The sequence below is a fragment of the Globicephala melas genome, chromosome 5 (genome assembly GCF_963455315.2).
Source record: "Globicephala melas chromosome 5, mGloMel1.2, whole genome shotgun sequence".
NCBI lineage: Eukaryota > Metazoa > Chordata > Mammalia > Artiodactyla > Delphinidae > Globicephala > Globicephala melas.
The window spans coordinates 132,190,108-132,211,134 of NC_083318.1; the positions used below are offsets into that span (position 1 = coordinate 132,190,108).

General features: G+C 42.1%; 1 protein-coding gene across 2 annotated transcripts in view; it reads left to right on the forward strand.

Annotated features, from left to right (window-relative positions):
* Window positions 1–1,592: 1,592 nt before the first annotated feature.
* Window positions 1,593–21,027, forward strand: part of ABCG2 (ATP binding cassette subfamily G member 2 (JR blood group)) — a 121,490-nt gene continuing 102,055 nt past the window's right edge. Inside the window, exon 1 of one of the 2 annotated variants that reach the window (XR_004041520.3) lies at window positions 1,593–2,092. The gene's annotated coding sequence lies outside the window, so the exon portion shown is untranslated. The remainder of the gene's footprint in view (window positions 2,093–21,027) is intronic. The other variant, XM_030865691.3, reaches the window with a different exon arrangement.

Consider the following 21,027-nt stretch of genomic DNA (forward strand, 5'->3'; position numbering starts at 1 on the left):
AGGTAAATATTTAGGTTCAAATTTCTCCCCTTTCCTCCCTTCCTGCCTTCCTCCTTTCCTCCCCATATTGAATTAATATTGTCTTAATATTACATTTAATAACATAAAATTACATGTTACATGAAACATGGGAGGAATTTGAAAATTAAAGTTTGTGTTACCTTCTTTCAGAAAAGCAATATGTGTTTCCTAAATTGGGAGCACTTAGATTTACCTCAATGGAAAAAAGGCCTCAGTTACTTCTTAAGCAAGGACTTATCTAATGTTTATTGTTTGGAATAAATGGGAATCATGAGAATTTGAGCCCAGGTACTCTGAGCTTTGCTAAGAGTTTACTCAGTCAGCTTACCTAAGTCGACCATGGGTCTATATCAGTTAGGAAGCAAGTGAGAGGCCCACGTACCGCAAAAAAATAATAATAATAATAATAAAAAAAAGAACCCTGGAGGGGTTATTTCTTCATGATCAGAGTTTCTACTTGGGGTGATGAAAAAGTTTTGGAAATGGGTAGTGGTGATGGTTACATAACATTGTAAATGTAATTAATGCCACTGAATCAGACACTTAAAAATGGCTAAAATTTTATGTTATATGTATTTTACCACAATAAAAATGATAAAAAGAAATAGATGGGACTTCCCTGGTGGCACAATGGTTAAGAATCCGCCTGCCAATGCAGGGGACACGGGTTCGAACACTGGTCCGGGAAGATCCCACATGCCAGGGAGCAACTAAGCCCGTGCATCACAGCTACAGAAGCCCACATGCCCTAGAGCCCGTTCTCCGCAACAAGAGAAGCCACCGCAATGAGAAGCCTGTGCACTGCAATGAAGAGTGGCCCCCGCTCGCCGCGACTAGAGAAAGCCTGCGCGCAGCAACGATGACCCAATGCAGCCAAAAGAATTTTTAAATATAAATAAATAAATTTTAAAAAGAAAAGAGAAAAGAAATAGATGGAATTTCTTAACAGCTTGCATTTCATTTCAATAAATATTGACTGCCTGAGCTGTGCTTAGGTATGCACGGTAGAGAGGAAAATCAGGATAGTGACTTGACTATAAAGAGAACGTCCAGCAAGGCGAGTTCAGTAATCGGCGTTTCACGTATCTCATGATATTGTTATGCCAGCTCTCTAAGGAAAGCACTATTGTTACCACCATTTTATGTTGAGAAGCCTTGGATCAAAAAACTGGTCACGGGTGGTAAAGGGTGGAGCCAGAAGCTCTTAGTATGTGTCAGATTTTGTCACCTGACATCCTTCATGTTTTCGCTGAAATGCCTATTTAATACAACCTTAACTTCCTGTTATACTTCTGGTTTAGAAAAGAACATTAGAAGGATAGCGGGTTCCAAATATAGTTCTTCTCTTCAAATCTCTAGTGGGCCTTTGCACTGAAACCTAATGCCGGCTGTGCTTTGGTTTCTTTCACTTCCTTTCCAAATCTGTGTTATCTTCCTGCTTGTATTCTTTTGCTAGAAGACAGAGCTTGTGAAAGGAGGCCCCTGTTACGTCACATCTAGCAAAAGACAGGAAGTTTACACAGAGCAAAACTATTTGCTAGAATCGGTTTTTATCCTTGCTGAAGTTGCCATGAGTGTCGGAGATACTGTCGTCAGGATTCTCTTGCACAAAGGAAAAGATATAAAAATATCTCTCTGACACGTGAATTTCTTCCTTTTTTATCCCCTTGCCAGGAACGTCGGAAAAGGATCCCAGGCTGGTTAGAGGCATTAGGTTGTCTGTTTGAATCCCAGTGATCGAGAAGGAAATGTGGTTAATAACCAGCTAACAGTGGAGAAAAAAGGAACTCAAGGAGATAGGAGAACTGGACATTATCCCACGGCTAGCTTATTTGGAAAGCCTCAGTCTTTCTGGTAGTCGGAAGACCTAGCCGGGGGCTGGTAAGTTTCCTCTCTGGTGCTTCCTCTTGCACCTTGAGAGCTGGAAGGAAGGGAAGCTCCTGGACTTTAATAGACGCGGACCTTGGTCGAAGTCTCTGTGGGAAAGCCAACAAGAGTCCAAATCTTCTCAGTATCACCACTGCCTCTCTACCAAGGTGCTTTCCTTCCAGCATCACAGATCGTAACGGAGGTGAGTTGTTTGTTTTTGTTTTTTTCACATGTTCACACTGAGTGGAGAATCTTGATTCTTTTTTGGTATGTGCTTTTAACAAGTGTGTCGATTAAACCAGTACTTCTCATACTTGAATGTGTGTATGAATCACCTGGAGATGTTGTTAAAAAAGCAGCAGAATTCAGTGGGCCTGAGACTCTGCATATCTGACACGTTCCCAGGTGACCTTGGTGCTGCGGGCCCATGAACCATGGGTAACAACGGCTAACACCCTCTCGGTCTGTTGCTTTTGGGGGAAAGGGGTTGGGAGATGCTGGCAGAGTGAAGGCATTCGGCTGAGCACATGATTTATGTAGAGCGCCTGGGAGGAAAATCAGACACCATTGTGCCCAGGTTGTACCTGCTTTGATGGACAGTCTCAGAGTTTGGGGGGTTGTGTTAAATAGTTCCTAGATGTGGTAAGCCACGTCCCCCCAAGTGAGAGAGGATGTTGGTCTGCTCCGTAGACCGCATGGGCCACTTTGAGCAGAGCCAGAAACATTGTTGCAATTTGGGGGAATAAGTATCCACATCGTGCCTTAACTGGGGTAGCGAGTGGTCGTTTGAACGTTTCAGCTTCAGTTGAAAATTACACATCTAGAAAAATAACTGGTGTCTTCCTCCTACTATTTGGAGGTGAAGAGTGTACAGCATGCGAATCTGTGATGCAGTTTAAAGTCAGTTGGAGTATGGAATATGATTGATGTGTTTTCTCTTCTTGTGAGAGTGTTCCTCTTTAAATCGAGCAGCCCCCCTGTCCTAAATGATACATATTTATCAGAAAGTTGCTTTTAATCCGAAAGCCAAGAGGGCAAAAAACAAATAACAGGGAGGGTACCTATTCTGTGCCTCTTGAGGGGAGAAGCAAACAATGGGAGAAGAAAAGGGAAAGAAAGGCAAGTTGTGGCCAGGGAAGTCAGATGTGCAAAGTGAACACAAGAAACCCCAGCGTGATAATAGAATTCTTTCCCTCACATGCATGGGAGTTTTTCTAGAGCAGTAGCTCGCGTCTTCCTCAGCTAGAAAAATGTACTTGAGACAGAATAGGTAAATTTAAAATTGCATTTTTTTTTGTTTTGGTTTTTTTTTGCGGTACGCGGGCCTCTCATTGTTGTGGCCTCTCCCGTTGCGGAGCACAGGCTCCGGATGCTCAGGCTCAGTGGCCATGGCTCACGGGCCTAGCCGCTCTGCGGCATGTGGGATCTTCCCAGACCGGGGCACGAACCCGTGTCCCCTGCATCAGCAGGTGGCCTCTCAACCACTGCGCCACCAGGGAAGCCCTAAAATTGCATTGTTTTAATGAACATGCTGGAACTATTTGTCATTGAGTCAAGGACAGTCAATGGAATCAAAGGTCAGTGGCGTGAACAGGCCTGGTGAGGCTCAGTATGAATCCATTAAACCATCCCAGACCGAGGGGAGTTGCTTCTGTTTGAAATAAACGTCAAGTAACATTCCTTTCCATTATGGAGCATAACGGGGGTATTACTTAAAAATTTAACAACTTACTTGGCACAAAGGCTGACTAATCAAAACAGAAGCTGCGGTAAAGAGCCCACACCAAAGCAGGCCACGCTGATAGGCAGTAAGAAGCGCACAGGGCTGTGTACCAGCCTCAGCTAAGCCTGCATGAACTTCTATGGGGGGAGAAATTGTAAAGCTACAGATGAGTTTAGAGACATATGATCACAGTCCTACCACCATCTGTCAGCGCTTTGGCCCCATTCTCTCAGGTGAGGCCACTTCCCTGACTTTCCAAGCCTGGAGCAGCCCCTCATTCCGGCTGTGTTATCTCCTGCAACCTTCACTAAAGAAAGGAGGGATCTCTTCAGTCACTGCAAGTGACCCAAAATCCTATCCATTTCCCGAGTACAAGGGAAAATGCGTGTATTCTTTTGTAAACAGATACAGCAGAAAAGGAAACTTGATCAGCACGCTATCCTTCCATACAAAGCATTGTCACGTATCTCACCCTGCTTGATTTTTCACAGCCATCATGGGGTACACGTCAAGGGGATTATTATTTTTACCTGTCAGTGAAGAAACTGAGGCTCCAGTTAAGCAATTTCTGAAAAGTCACACAGCTGGTTAGTAGGTGTGTTGGATTGAAACTTGGTCGTTTGCTGTAAGTTCAGGTTTATCCTGTACTTTTCTTCATCCCGTCAAGCATCCTCTCAAAACCTATGACAACCGTTATGGTTCTCTGCTAGGATTTGTTTGCTTTTAATGTCAAAATTTGAAACGTTTGTGCATTAAAAAGAGTCCTGTTTCTAGGATTGTCAGAATTATCCACGTTTGTCATAACCTTTGCATCCATTAGCGCCTCTACTCCCTAGGAATAAGCATTTCAGAGCAGGGCTTCGCAGACTTTATTGTGATTGAAAATCACCTGGGGAGCTTGGTAAAACTCAGATTCCTGGGCCCTAACTTCAGAGATCTGATTCAGTAGGTCAGGGCCCAGGCCTGAGAATTCGCATGTCTAATAGCTCCCGGGTGATTTGAATGCTGCCATCCAGAGACCATGCTTTTAGACTACAGGCATAGCTTCAGTCAGTATTTTTAAAGAACATATTTATGGTTTAGTGAGGAGGCTTTGTGTGCTTAACAACAGAGATGATAGAGTCAGAATTCCTGGGTTTGAATATTGATGCCGTCACACTTATAAGCTGTGCGATCCTGGGGGACTTAACCATTCTGTGCCTCAGTTTCCTAATCTGTAAAATGGAGACAATGATACCACCTACCTCATATGGTGGTTGTGAGGATTAAATGACTTAACAGTTCCAGGCACAGACTATCTCTATGTGTGTTTGCTCTTATTATTTCTAAGTCTTGCTCAATTCATAATTATACTTTATAGTAGAAACACCAACAGCAAGAAGATATTGCGTGAGCAGGTATCAAATGCTGTTCTTTGATGTAGATGTTACCCCAGGACTTAATCATGAGTTACACATGTTCTTACGCGTGTATAAGTAGATGTCCTGAGCTGTCAGCTAGCGCTTCCCACTGAGGGGGTAGAGAGCAGACGATGATGAGAAGTTGGCAAGGGCCCGATCACGCAAGGCTTTACATGTCATCTTAAAAGCTTGAACTTAACTCTGACAGCAATGGAAGACATCAATGTAGTTTGAAGCTGGGGAGTGCAATCAGAATTGCATTTTAGAAGTGTCTCCTGCTGCAGCATGGAGGCCAGTTTGGGAAAAGGTTAGACTACAGGCAGAGAGCTGTTTAAATAGACTGTTGCAACCATCATGGAGAGAATTAATAAAGGCTCAGACGAAGGCAGTAGAGTAAAGCTCAGAGCAGGAATCCCATGGTTCAGGTGATGGAATGGAGCGTACGCCAGGACTCAGAAAGGAAATGTGATACTGTGTTAAAACTCCTTCGCTTATGCCTCTTCTCTCCATCGAGGCTCCAGGAGGCTGAGGACTGAGCCTAACTTCTGTGTAGTCCCAGCCCCTAACTCCTAGTAGGTCTTTGATGGATGTTCGGTAGGTGAATGGATGAGGGGGAATAAATCAAATCCTCCTTGTGGTCAACAAGCGTCTATGTGATCTGGCCCCTGTATATCTCTCCAACCTCATCTCCCTTCTCTCTCATCTTTGTTCTTATCACGCTGGCCTTCCTTAAGGCCTTTGAAAATGCCCAACTGTGACCGCCGGTCCAGAGGGTATCAGACTACTGCCCTTGGGGCAAATTTGTCTTGCCACCTATTTTTTTTATTGAATGAAGTATTCTTTAAATTCTATAGTGCTTCACAGTTTTCGAAAGTTTCACACAGATGATTTCATATATCCCATAATAACCCCCCTTTCTGTAATCTCCTCCTCCTATATTGCCCCCCCTTCCCTCTCCCCACTGGTAACCACTAATTTGTTCTCTATACCTGTTAGTCTACTTCTTTTTTGTTATATTCACTAGTTTGTTGTATTGTTTAGATTCCACATATAAATGATATAATACAGTATTTGTCTTTCTCTGTCTGACTTATTTCACTTAGCAAAATGCCCTCCAAGTCCATCCATGTTGATGCAAATGGCAAAATTTTATTCTTTTTAATGACTGAATAGTATTCCATTGTACATATATACACTACATCTTCTTTTTCCATCCATCTGTTGAGGGACACTTAGGTTGCTTCTATACGTTGGCAATTGTACATAATACTGCTGTGAACCCTGGGGTGCATGTATCGTTTTGAATTAGGGTTTTGGGGTTTTTTTGCATATATACCCATCAGTGGAATTGCTGGGTCATATGATAGTTCTATTTTTAGTTTTTTGAGAACTCTCCATACTGTTCTGCACAGTGACTGCACCAATTTACATTCCCACCAACAGTGAAGGAGGGTTCCCTTTTCTCTTAGAACTGCCATTTAATCTTCTATTTTCTGTTTGCTCTATATCTCCATTGTTTCTTTTTTCTTGTGTTTCTGTCTGCCATTTTAGTTGGGTCGTTTTCTATGATATTCTTCTGAGTTTTCTCTTTTTCTATGTTTCGTGCCTCTGCTCTATGTTTATGTTTTGTGGTTACCCTGAGGTTTGTATAAAAAGTCTCATAGATAAAGTAGTGCTTTTTCTGCTGCAAGCATTTTGTTTTCATTTACGTTTATGTTTTTGTTATTTCAAATTATAGCTTTTTATGTTGTGTTTGTCACCATACTGAGATAGCTAGTTATTTTTCTGCTTTCTTTTATTCTCCCTTTAACCCTTTTACCATAATTAAGTGCTTAAAAACCTTTTCTGATAAAGAGTTACAATCTTCTAGTTCTGTTTATCACCTTGCTTAAAATTTTGTGTATTTCTGCCATATTGTTTCTGGTAGAAAAGCTCCTTTCAACATTTCTTGTAAGGCAGTCTACTGATGATGAACTTCATCAAATTTGTCTGGGAAATTATTTCTTCTTCATATATGAAAGGTAAGTGCTGGGTGGAGCGTTCTTGACTGACAGCTTTTATCTTTCAGTATCTGAGAATGTTGCACTCCTTCCTGGCCTGTAGGTTTTCTGCTGAGAGATCTGCTGATAGCATAATAGGGGTTCCTTTGTAGGTTACCATCCTTTTTCCTCTGGTTGTCCTTAAAATTCCTTTTTTTTTTAATCATTGACTTTTGACAGTTTTAATATAATGTGTCTTGAAGAAGGTCTTTTGCATTGAGGTACTCAGGTATTTTCTTAGCTTCATAGATTTGTATGTCCAGTTCCTTTACCATGTTTGGGAAGTCCTCACCTATTATGTCTTTAAATAATTTCTCTGCTCCCTTCTCTCTCTTTTCTCCTTCTGGGGTGCCCATTATCCTAATGTTGCCTTTCCCAAAAGAGTTGGATATCTCTCAAAGAATTTCCTAATATTTTTATCTTGTTTCTCTCTCTTCTTCTGCTTGTATGATTTCCAGATTTCTGTCTTTAAGCTCACTAATTCCCTCTTCCATATGACCTGCTTAATTTCCAGTACTTTCTAATACGTTCTTCATCTCGTTTATTGTGTTCTTCAGCCCCAGAATTTTTTGGTTCTCTTTTAGAGGTTCAGTTTCTTTGGTAAAGTATTCGTTCTGTTCATTAATTTTATTCCTGAGCTCATTAAACTGCCTTTCTGAGTTTTCTTGTACCTTGTTGAGTCTCTTCAAGACAGCTAGTTCAAATTCTCTATCAGTTAGATCACAATATTCATGACTCTAAGTTTGGTTTCTGGAAAATTGTCATTTTCTTTTCATGGTACAGTGTTACTGTGGTTCTTCATGTTGCTTGGTGAAGTATTCCTCTTCTGGTGCATTTGAAGTTAAATGACAGGTTAGCTGTTAGAGTCCTTTCTTTTGTTTTCCAGTAGATGGTGGTATCATACAAGTTTATGGTTTCTTTCACCTGAGCTGCCTCTGGTCATATTTGAGATTCAGCACTTGCCATTCTCAGCTGTCTCTGTAAGAGGTGTGGCTCCATGCCTTTGTTGTCACTTCTTGTTCCTCTGGGGTGGTTATTGCCTTGTTTCTGCCAGAACTGCTCTTGTCACTGGGATGGTGGGCTCTTTCCTTGCATCCAGGATCCCTTGAGACACAGGCTGCCCAGTGGGGGGAGGGAGACATTGGGAGGGGAGCTGGGGTCAAACAGGTATCCCTACCATGTCTGGTGTTGTAAGGTTTGCAGGCTCTACCACTGCTGATGATGGGTGCAAGGGCTGGGGTCATGAGTACCTCAACCAGTGGAGGAACGGTGTCCCAGGCCCCATTGCCGCTGCTGCCCAGTTACCTGTGGCCATGGGCGCTAGTGCAGTTGGGAGGCCAGAGTCATGTGTGCCACTTCCCCTTCTGCTACTAGGTTCTCTGAAGCTATGGGCTCTGAGTGTGAGTTGCTAGAGTCCATTCAGAGTCCCAGCATTAAGATTCATTATCATGAATTTAAAATCAGACAATCATAATTTTTATGTGTTTTTCTCCATCCATATTCAGGGGCAGGGGTGCAGGCACAGAGTGGGGGAGGTTTGAATTTAACTAGAGATTCTGGTTTTGCCAAGCAAGTGGCAACACAAAAGAGGAACAAGGGAGTTGAGGGTGTTTGCAAGGGTATTATCATAATGAATGATCATGGAATTTCAGCTGGTATGGAGATTAAAGATACCAGTAGGGATGAGGCAGAGTGAAATATTTGTGAAGTTAATGATTATAGGTCCTTGTGGGGGGTGTGTTAGAGTTGGGTTACTAGAAGGAGCTAGGTGGAGAGGTGCAGAGAGCACGACGCATAAAATGAGGTTGCGAATGACTGTGTCCACGGCACGCCCTGGAGGTGTATAGCTGAAGCAGAGTGGAGAACAAGAACACTGGAGGAGAGAAGTTCAAGGTAGGCAGAGGCCAGCATGCTAGAAAAATCACTTATGAGTATGTTGCATTCACCAAGAGGTACGACAAAAAGTGTTAGAGAGACTGACAGGGCGCCAGTTACTGATTAATGGGGGAAGAGGTCCTGGAGTCCAGAGAAAGCAGCAGCCGTGGAGAGCAGTCAGTGATGAAGTCTGGTGACATGCAATTCAAAGCTGAGATGTGGAGGGAAGTTAGTAGATGACCCACTTTGGGATGTCCGCATTTTGCAGTGGTTTCTTCTTTCAGAAGAAAGCTCTTTGGTTTCTGTAATGACTTTTTAAAAATAATTAATTAATTAATCAATGAATTAATTTCCGGCTCTGTTGGGTCTTCGTTGCTGCGCATGGGCTTTCTCTAGCTGCGGTGAGAGGGGGCTACTCTTCATTGCAGTGCACGGGCTTCTCACTGCGGTGGCTTCTCTTGTTGCGGAGCACGGGCTCTAGGCACACAGGCTCAGTAGTTGTGGCGCACGGGCTTAGTTGCTCCGCGGCATGTGGGATCTTCCAGGGCCAGGGGTTGAACCTGGGTCCCATGCATTGGCAGGCAGATTCTCAATGACTGCGCCACCAGGGGAGCCCCGGTAATGACTTTTTATGCTTTAATCACAAGAGGGCACCAGAGTCCAGTGAAGGATTATTTTTGTTCTTATCTAAAGCTAGGGCAACCGCATTTACTTTGAGTGAGGGGGGCACGATTAATAATCACTTGGGGCTACATGTGTAAACTGGGACTTTCCTGTGCAAACTGGGACATAAGCCCTGCACAGTATGAACATGGCCAATTTAATTATGAACTAGCTCTACACTAAAGGTTCTCATTCCCAAAGATCACTACAATACTTATGACACACAGGCAGATTAGAAAAAGTGACCAAACTTGCTCTTATCTTGAAGAGAAGATCAAGAAAGACTTTCCTCTGCATCCCACCTCCCTAATTATATTTATTTCCTATCCCATTTTTCCCCTCAGTGCGATCTTAGTTTGACTGTATCTTCAAGTAAGAGAATTGCTCTATCCCTAATTATCTTGGTCATTTGAAAGTAGTCTAAAGTGTTCTCTAACTTCCCATACTTCTTGGGACTTCCCTGGTGGCACAGTGGTTAAGAATCCACCTGCCAATGCAGGGGACACAGGTTTGATCCCTGGTTTAGGAAGATCCCATATGCTGCGGAGCAGCTAAGCCCGTGTGCCACAACTACTGAGCCTGCACTCTAGAGCCTGCATGCCACAACTACTGAAGCCCGCGCACCTAGAGCCCGTGCTCCGCAACAAGAGAAGCCACCGCAATGAGAAGCCCATGCACCACAACAAAGAGTAGCCCCCAGCTTGATGCAACTAGAGAAAGCCCACATACAGCAATGAAGACCCAGCACAACCAAAAATAAATTAAAAACAAATAAAAAGAAAACCAAAAGGAGAGCAGCTGTTAAAAACAAACAAAAATTCTCATGGTTCTTTTCTGAATATCTTTTATCTTCTATATTACATGATAATTATTTCTATACTTGTTTTATTTCTTCTTTTAAACATGACTTACATGCTGAGGACAGTAAAGAACAGATGTTGAAAATGGCTCTTTCTTTTTCCTTCCAGTTTTATTGAGATATAATTGACATCCAGCACTGTATAAGTTTGAGGTTTACAGCATTTGATTTACATGTATTATGAAGTGATTATCACAGTAAGTTTAGTCAACATCCATCATCTCATATAGATACAAAATTAAAAGTCATCTTATGAACATAAATTCAAGTATGGTTGAAAGGGGATTGTTGTGAATAACAAAAGATGCTCCCATGACTCCTATCACTCAGTAAATTACAAGAGTTTTAGAAGCTGTGTCAGGAACCGAGGACAAAGACCAAATATATATTTCTTACTGGATGTCACACGTCCCTCTTGAAAACGTACCATCAGCCTCCACTGGTGGGCACCTAGAGAATTTGAGGATGGGGGCTGGTTGCTTGAGAAACCAACTATGTGATTAAAGAATTTCAACCTCATCCCCCAACCTCCAGGGAGGAGAGGAGGCTGAAAGTTGGGTTCATCAGTCACCATTGACCAGTGATTTAATCAATCATGACTACATCATGGAACCTCCATAAAAACCCCTAACTGAAGGGGTTCAGAGAGCTTTAGAGCTGGTGAACACATCAAGGTGCTGAGAAGGGGGTGTATCCAGAGAGGGCATGGAGCTGCGCGCTGCCTCTCCCATCCTGGCCCTAGGCATCTCTTCTATTTGGCTGTTACCGAGTTGTATCTTTCATACTAAACCAGTACCAATAAGTAAACTGTTTTCCCAAGTTCTGTGTGCTGTTCTAGCAAATTATCGAACTTGAGGAGGGGCCTGTGGGAACACCTGATGTCTTTTCACTTCACACTGGCAGATGCCTTGGGGAATTACACCTGGGTCTTTGGGTCTAGCCAAAGGGCACACTAACGAAGCTTAAATACATATGACTCTTACGGCAACATAATAGTTGGCCTTCCTCTACAGATTTTTTTTTAAGTATTTCATTTCTCTTTTTTTAAAATATGTATTTATTTTGTTTATTTATTTTCTTTATTGTTTTTGGCTGCGTTGGGTCTTAGTTGCGGCATGTGGGATCTTTTGTTGCGGCACATGGGCTCTTCTTTGTAGCGCACAGGTTTCTGTCTAGTTGTGGCGCGCGGGCTTCTCTCCAGTTGTGGTGTGCGGGTTTTCCTCTCTCTAGTTGAGGCGCGTGAGCTCAGTAGTTGTGGCATGCGTGGGCTTAGTTGCCCCACAGCATGTGGGATCTTAGTTCCCCGACCAGGGATCGAACCTGCGTCCCCTGCATTGGAAGGTAGATTCTTTATCACTGGACCACCAGGGAAGTCCCTCAGCTACAGATTAAAGCATGACCTACTGCATTATTTCTGCTTCCCATCTCTACCTTTTCTTGACCAGTACAGAGATTTCTTTCTCTTCATTCATTCCAGTGGAGAGGAAATTTAAGTTCTCCCATGTAGGCCACAAATAGTCACCATTTAGTGTTGAAGTCCTTTTATGGATGTTAAGATGAGCAGCCCTTACAAGGCAAAGCCAGGTATTTTCTTAGGAATAAATTTTGGTCCATTTTAGCACATTAAAAGTGGGGGGGAAAACAAATTGATCAAATCTAATCTTGTCTAATCTCAAACATTGTTTCTCAGAGTGTGGTCCACAGTCTACCTGCGTCAGAGTCAGAATCACCTGGTAATGTTCTTTTAAAGTCTAGATTCCTGGCTTCTTATCTACTGAATCAAAATCTTGTTTGTGTGTGTATGTATTTTGTAAGAGTCTTTATTTATGAAAAGCACCAAAGTGATTCTGATGTATTCTAAGCCAGCTGTCATGGTTTTATAACTAGTTGAATCAGCTTAACTTTCGTTAGTGTGCCTATAGCTATATTCAAGACCTGCTAGGGACTTCCCTGGTGGCACAGTGGTTAAGAATCCACCTGCCAATACAGGGGACACGGGCTTGAGCCCTGGTCTGTGAAGATCCCACATGCTGTGGAGTAACTAAGCCCATGTGCCACAACTACTGAGCCTGTGCTCTAGAGCCTGTGAGCCACAACTACTGAGCCCGTGTGCCACAACTACTGAAACCCACGTGCCTAGAGCCTGTGCTCCGCAACAAGAGAAGCCACCACAATGAGAAGCCCGCGCACCGCAATGAAGAGTAGCCCCCGCTCACCGCAACTAGGGAAAGCCGCGCGCAGCAACGAAGACCCAACACAGCCATAAATAAATAAATAAATTTATTAAAAAAATAAAACGAATTCCTCCCGATAACCAGTAGATAACAAGACTATCTATTGATGCCACTCAAAGCAATAAAATTATCTTTTTTTTAAAAAAAAAAGACCTAATAGACAACTTGAATAGACCTATATCTTAAAGTACTTGAATCAATAATTAATAACCTTCCAAAACAGAAAGCACCAGATCGAGATGGGTTCACTGGGAAATTCCACCAAACATTTAAGGGAAAATTCTACCAATACTCTACCATCTCTTTCAGAAGATAGAAGCCAAGGGGATACTTCCTAACTCACTCTATGAGCATTATCCTTACAGCAAAACCAGATAATGACATTACAAGAAAAGAAAACAAAGGACAGACCAATATCTCTTGTGACATAGATGCAAAAATCCTCCATAAAATATTAGCAGATTGAATCCAATAGTGTATGAAAAGAATTATATACTATGTGGGATTACACACCCCAAATTTTTCACAGCATGGCATATATTTCAGGTAGGCAAGGCTGGCTGAATATTTGAACTAAATTATTGTAATCAGTCACATCAACAGGCTAAACAAGAAAAATCACATGATCATATCAAAAGATGATAAAAAGCATTTGATAAAATGGAATACTCATTCATGGTAAAAACTCTCATCAATCCAGGAAGAGAGGAGAACTCCCTCAGCTTGATAAAGAACATCTACAAAAAGCCTACAGTCAACATCACACTTAATGGTGAGAAGCTAGACGCTTCTCAGGAACAAGGAACAAGGCAGGAACAAGGCAATGATGCTATCTCTCAACACTCTTTTTCAGTTATCGCACTGGGAGTCTTAGCAATGCAATAAGACAAGACGTTATGGCAATTGGGAAGGAAGAAATAAAACTGTTTTGGGCTGCAGATGACATGCTTGTCTATGTAAAAAATCCAAACAAATCATGAACAACAAAAACAGTAACAGCAACAAAATGGGAAAAGAATTTGAAAATGAATAGATACATGTGTATGTATAACTGAATCACTTTGCTGTACACCTGACGCTAACACAACATTGTTAATCAACTATACTCCAATATAAAATAAAAATTAAAAAAAAGCAATAACAACAACAAAAACTCCTGGAACTAATAAATGATATAGCAAGGTTGCAGGATGCAAGTTTAATAAGCAAAAAGTCAACCACTTTTCTATATACTAGCAATGAACAAGTGTAATTTGAAATTAAAAATACAATACCGTTTACATTAGATCCTCAAAAGTGAAATACTTAGGTATAAATCTAACAAAATATGAACAAGATCTGTGTGATGAAAGCTACAAAACTCTGATGAAAGAAACCTACGAATAACTAAATACAGAGATATTCCATATTCATGGGTAGGAAGATTCAATATTGTCAAGATGTCAGTTCTTCCCAACTTGATCTATAGATTAATGCAATCCCAATAAAAAAGTCAGCAAGTTATTTTATAGATATTGACAAACTGATCCTAAAATTTATATGGAGTGGCAGAAAAACCTGGTATAGCCATAGCCAACGTAATACTGAAGGAGAAGAACAAAGTTGGAGGGCTGAGACTACCTGACTTCAAGACTTACTATAAAGCTACAGTAAGTAAGACAGTCTGATATTGGTGCAAGAATAGGCAAATAGATGATGGAGCAGAATAAAGCCCAGAAAAAGACACACGTGAATATAGTCCACTGATTTTTGACAAAGGAGCAAAGGCAATGCAAATGGCATAAAAATAGTCTTCAACAAATGGTGCTAGAACAAATGGACAGCCACAGGGAGGACAAAAAAAAGAATCGAAGCACAAACCTTACCCCCTTCACAAAAATTAAAGTGCATCATAGACCTAAATGGAAAATGCAAAGCTATAAAACTCCAAGAAAATAACATAGCAGAAAATCTAGGTGATCTTGGACACGATGATGACTTTTTAGATACAACACCAAAGACAGGACCCATGAAAGAAATTATCGATAGGCTAGGCTTCGTTAAAATTAAAAGCTTCTGGGGCTTCCCTGGTGGCGCAGTGGTTGGGAGTCCGCCTGCCGATGCAGGGGACACGGGTTCGTGCCCCGGTCCGGGAAGATCCCACGTGCCGCGGAGCGGCTGGGCCCATGAACCATGGCCGCTGAGCCTGCGTGTCCAGAGCCTGTGCTCCGCAACGGGAGAGGCCACAACAGTGAGAGCCCTGCGTAACGCCAAAAAAAAAAAAAAATTAAAAGCTTCTGGTCTGTGAAAGACAATGTCAAGGGAATAAGGAGACAAGCCACAGACTGGGAGAAAATATCTACCAAACACATATCTGATAAAGGACTGTTTTCCAAAACATACAAAGAACTCTCAAAACTCAACACTAAGAAAACAAACAACCCCATTAGAAGATGCCAAACACTTGAACACAGTGTTCACACGGTGTTCAACACAGTGTTCAAGTACCTCACCAAAGAAGATATATAGATGGCAAATAAGCATATGAAAAGATGCTCCACAACATGTCATTATGGAATTGCAAATTAAAACAGGAATAAGATACCACTACACACCTATCAAAAAGGCAAAACTCTAAAACACTGACAGGGATTTCCCTGGTGGTGCAGTGGTTAGGAATCTGCCTGCCAATGCAGGGGACACGGGTTCAAGCCCTAGTCTGCGAAGATCCCACATGCCGTGGAGCAACTAAGCCCGTGCGCCACAACTACTGAGCCTGCGCTATAGAGTCCGTGAGCCATAACTACTGAAGCCTGCGCGCCTAGAGCCCGTGCTCCGCAACAAGAGAAGCCACTGCAGTGAGAAGCCCGCACACCGCAACGAAGAGTAGAACCCACTCGCCGCGACTAGAGAAAGCCCGCGTGCAGCAGTGAAGACCCAACGCAGCCAAAAAATTTTCATATAAATAAATACATTTATTTTAAAAAATTCTTTAAAAAAAACAAACACTGACAACATCAAATGCTGTCCAAGAACTTTCATTCATTGCTGGTGGGAATTCAAATTGGTACAGCTACTTTGGAAGACAGTTTCCCAGTTTCTTACAAAACTAAACATACACTTACCATGGGATGTGGCAATCACGTTCCTCAGGATTTACCCAAATGAGTCGAAAACATAGGTCCTCACCAAAACCTGAACACAGATGTTCACAGCAGCTCTAGTCATAACTGCCAGAACTTGGAAGCAACCAAGATGTCCTTCAGTAGGTGGATGGATAAATAAACTGTGGTACATCCAGACAATGGAATATTATTCAGTGTCAAAAAGAAATGAGCTATCAAGCCGTGAAGAGACATGGAGGAAACAAATGCACGTTACTAAGTGAAAGAAGCCACTCTGGGAAGGCCACATGCTGTATGCTTCCAACTACGTGACCTTCAGGGAAAGGCAGAAGTATGCAGACAGTAAAAAGTCAGTGGTTGCCGGGGGCAGCAGGACAGCAAGGAATGTGGAGCACAGAGGATTTTTAGGGCAGTGCAACTCTTCTGTGTGACAACACAGTGGTGGATATCTTTGTCGAAGTCCATGTGCACCACCAAGAGTAAACCCTGATGTAAACTATGGACTTGGGGTGATAATGAGACGTCCGTGTCTGTTCATCACTTGTAAGAAATGTTCCACTCTGGAGTATTATGTTGATTTGGGAGAGGCTGTGCTTATAGAGGGCAAGGGGTATATGGGAACTCTGTACTCTCTTCTGTCTTGCTGTGAACCTAAAACTGCTCCAAAAATTAAAGTCTTTTTAAAAGGAAAAAGAAAACATATAAGTATTTAATGAAGAGGCATGTATGTGTAAACAACACCACCGAAACCAGCGTGACACGGAAATTATTCACTTAATGCCGGGCTTTTTGGATCCCAGTTCTACTGCATCCTAATCTGTCACCTTGGCCACCTTCCTGCTTCCTCATCTGTCACAAAGGAGACCCCTATCTCCTAGGTTGCTGAGAGGACAAAACCAATTAAACCATGTTAAGTGTTTAGAAAAGTGTCTGGTAGTTAGTAAGTATACAATAAATGTTAGCTATTATTATTAATATTAAGCAACACAACATTTTATAAATGTATCATGCCAGGAGATGTCATGTCTGTCGGGAAAAAAAAGGTACACATTTTCTTAATATAAGTATATGCCCTAAAATATGGTAGAAAATAGCATAATATGACAACATATGATCCATAGACCAGATAGTCTCTTTTGATACTCCTAATTAAAAGCAGCTATTTGGTGACCCTGTTATAATGTTAAGCAGAGCGATCATTAAAATATGCAAAAACATCGTACATAAGTATGAGATTCAGGTTGAGGAGGTGCACAATTATGAAAATTGAGGGAGATAAAGATTATTGGATGACATGAGTCAAAGTGAGATTTTGCAAATAAAATGTCCAATATCATGTTAGTCCAGAGATTCTTGAAGTGGGTTGTTAGGCAGGACGTATCTGCCCCAGGAACTGTTCTTTTTTTTTTTTTTTTTTAATTGAGTAATGTATTTCATACAACCAATGTTAAACTACATTAAGACTCTATTCTTTTGATTTTTTAGTTTCTTCTGATATGTATAGTCTAGGAATTCAGAAGATACAGAAAAGGAAAGGAGAGGCAGCAAGAAAGCTACAATGGACAGGGCAGAGTGATTAGAGGGTCTAGTCCCGTGGTTCTTGTGTCTTGATGTGTAAGAGTCAACTGGAAGCTACTAAGGAACACAAGGGCCCAGGTTCACTGAAACAGGAATGGGTCTGGGTCTTTGTATTTTTACCAGATTTCCCAGGCGATGGTGGTAGGGACCAAGGTTTGATCTAGACTGTCTATCTAACTAATCTCTTCCTTACTGCTCAAGGCCCAGGAAGGCACAGCATGGACATCAGCTGAGCGCCAGCTAGAAATGCAGACTCTTGCGCCCCATCTCAGATCTACAGAGTCAGAATCTGCCTTTTCAGCCAGATCCTCGGGTGGTTCCAAATGCACATTAGGGGTGGAGCAGCCTTGGATTTCAACCTGTCTGCAGGTTAGAATCCTCTGGGAGAGATTCCGATTTAATTGTGTGGGGTTGGCCTGGACTCTGGAGTTTTTAAAAGTTCCCCAGGCTATTTAAATTTCAGCCATGTTTGAAAAGAGCATAGTAGCCAAAATCACAGCATGAATATAGGTGCAGTACTATCATGTTTAGCTCAAAGGGTCTTTTTTTTTTTAATAAATTTATTTATTTATGCCTTCATTGGATCTTTGCTGCTGTGCGCAGGCTTCCTCTAGTTGCGGCAAGCAGGGGCTACTCTTCGTTGCGGTGCGCGGGCTTCTCATCGCGGTGGCTTCTCGTTGCGGAGCACGGGCTCTAGGCGCACAGGCTTCAGTAGTTGTGGCTTGAGGGCTCAGTAGTTGTGACTCCCGGGCTCTAGAGCACAGGCTCAGTAGTTGTGGTGCACGGGCTTAGTTGCTCTGCAGCATGTGGGATCTTCCCGGACCAGGGCTCGAACCCGTGTCCCATGCGTTGGCAGGTAGATTCTCAACCACTGCACCACCAGGGAAGTCCCGCTCAAAGGGTCTTTAACAACTGCAGTATTCTGTGGGCTGCCCCCAGCATGGTACTCATGGGACAATATCCATTAATGCCCCTCAACAATTTAGAGAGATTATATTTGTAGAATTATTTGTTTGAATAGTTTAGTAACATAAAACTCTCCTTAGTTTCTCTTTTCTCTTTCACTCCCACCCAGATTCCTTACCCTAGCAGAGTAGGTTTCCATTCAAATATATCTTTTTTTCTTTAAGATTTTTTTTTGGATACGGACCATTTTTTAAAAGTCTTTGTTGAATTCGTTACAATATTGTTTCTGTTTTATCTTTTTGGGGGTTTTTTGGCCGTGAGGCATGTGGGATTTTAGCTCCCCGACCAGGGGACGGACCCACACCCCCTGCATTGGAAGGTGAAGTCTTAACCACTGGACAGCCAGGGAAGTCCCCTGTTCAACTATATATTTAATAAAACTGTTTGGCGTTCAGCAAAGTATCAGTAAAATTAGACTCCGTTCATAACCATTGAAAACACTGAGGATGATACAGAAGACTGTACTGCAGCTTATTCAGGGACTGGAGAGGTGAGGACAGAAAGGCGGATGGATCTGAGGAGGAGGTACAAAGATGAAAGAACTGAGGGAAAGCAGAGAGAGTGAATACTTGCTTGTTCTTTTTGGTTTTGTAAACTCTTAATGACAACTGGATTCTAGCCACTGGATTCAATGACCCAAAGCTGCAGCCAGCTGGCAACCATGGCTTGTTTACAAAGAAAGTCATAGTTAACAAATTGTGGGATGATTTCTTCCACGTGGTTTAATTAGAGTGTTCCAATATTGAGGCTCCAAGATGACATGACAGCTACACCCGAGGAACTAGGTTTTCTTTAAACCTCATAAAGAAAAAGCGCAGCTGAATGTTATTGATGGTATCAAAGTAAAATTTTGATCCCAGTGGCACAAGGCTAATCTTTATAGATGACCCAGAGATACTGACTTTCTGTTTTTGCACCAGAAAGTCTTAAAGCAGCAGCCAGACCAAAGGTGTCTCTGTTCCTGAAAAGAGAAGATAACCCTCTAAATATAATTACATACCTCCTTTTAATCACTTTGCAGAGCTTCTATTTTTCTCTAGTTTTCTTCTCTTCAAGTAGGAAAGAATTTTGTTGGCTTCGGAAGGAGCCAACATACTCTACCTAGAAAGAACTCAGGCAAGTCAGTCCCCGACTGCAAGAATAACAGGTATGGGATATTGGTTATATTTGCTTAGTGTACCATTTGGGTGCAAAGGATGACTTTACTATAGACGTTCAGTAATCAACAGCGTGGGCGTAAAGTTGCTCACCCCCAGTGGCCACATGTGTCTCTGTGTATGTAATAGTTTTGTACCTCTTCAGCGGATTTCAGGTTCTGGATCAGCTGGCCTCATTTGGCACAGTAAGAAAACTCCATTTTCTTTTGTTTGTTTTGTTGCCTACAATAAAGGGGGTCGTTGACAGTGTTTTGAAGGAATGGAGGACTTCGGTTGCTTTTGATGAAAAGAGATTGGTGATTCTCTCCGTCATAGAATGATTAATTGCATGGTTTTGGAGGATTCGGATACTGATAGGAGTATTTGATTTCATAATTTTAAGAATAGTTGGTTCTGCATGGAACTAGACTTGAGGTCTTCAGCTGCTGCAGTATTTGTCAGTGAAATACAAAATATGTTTGTGATTCCACAGACCAGGAAGGCCAGGCTGGCCCGAACAGTGCTACTCAGCTTCCTAAGAGTGGTGCCAATTCTTTGCTTTGGCTTTGCCTTCCTAAAGCTGCTTCCCCCTCGGCCAGGAGCTGTTCACCCTTTCCCGAAGCACGTCTACCAGCTGGGGCGCATTAGGAAATGGCCAAACAATTCCTTTAGTTCTGTTTCCTTCAACTTCCACTGGCAGAGAACTTGACAGCCTGTCGTCTTTCCTGAAGCACAATCACCGAAGCTGTTGGCGTCTCGGGCTCTTCTCTATAAAGTGATTGCAAAGTCTTCCAAAGACCCGGCAGACCGCAGCATGCCAGCTCACCACTGCGCACATCACCCCTCAAGATGTGGGTTGCTTGACTTTCTCTCCGTTTATTTGGTAAAGCCAGGATTCTAGTCTTAAAAATACGTAAGCATTAAACCCCTTGGGCGTGTGTTTCAGTTGCAAAAATTCTTTTCTGTCTTGGAAAAGTAGGGGTCTAAACTTTTTTCACACTGCCTTCTGATATACACACTGATTCCAACTCACTTGGTGTAAAATATATATATATATATATCAAAATATATAAACAACCCACAGATGCATACTTCATTCTGAAAATTTACTCTCTTCCTTCACTTTCACCAACATACTTTTATCTCCCCTTTCAATGTGGTAACCTGTCCCATCACTTCTTCCTTTACAGTGCTTCAGAAATGTATGTCTTTCTAAAACCTGTGAACTTAGTTTACCTTTTATTCCTTTATATCTGGACTGTTTTCTAACTACTGTATTCTCTGCCAACAGTGCTCACTTCTTTAGTCTAACTTAAACCATCCTACACCTTGTCCCTAGTATAATCTTTATTCTAGAGCCACTAAACTCTTTCATCTATCCTTACTGTTGAAAACCCATTCATTCTTCTCCCTATGGAAAGAATCAGGTCCAAACCAAACTCCTGAGCCTGGGAAAAACAACCGTCACAGCCTGGAGCTAAGAGGCCTTTCCTCACTCTTCTTTTGTAAACAGCTGGGCTGCAGTGTGAGAGGATCTACGAGCATCTTAAAATCACATCT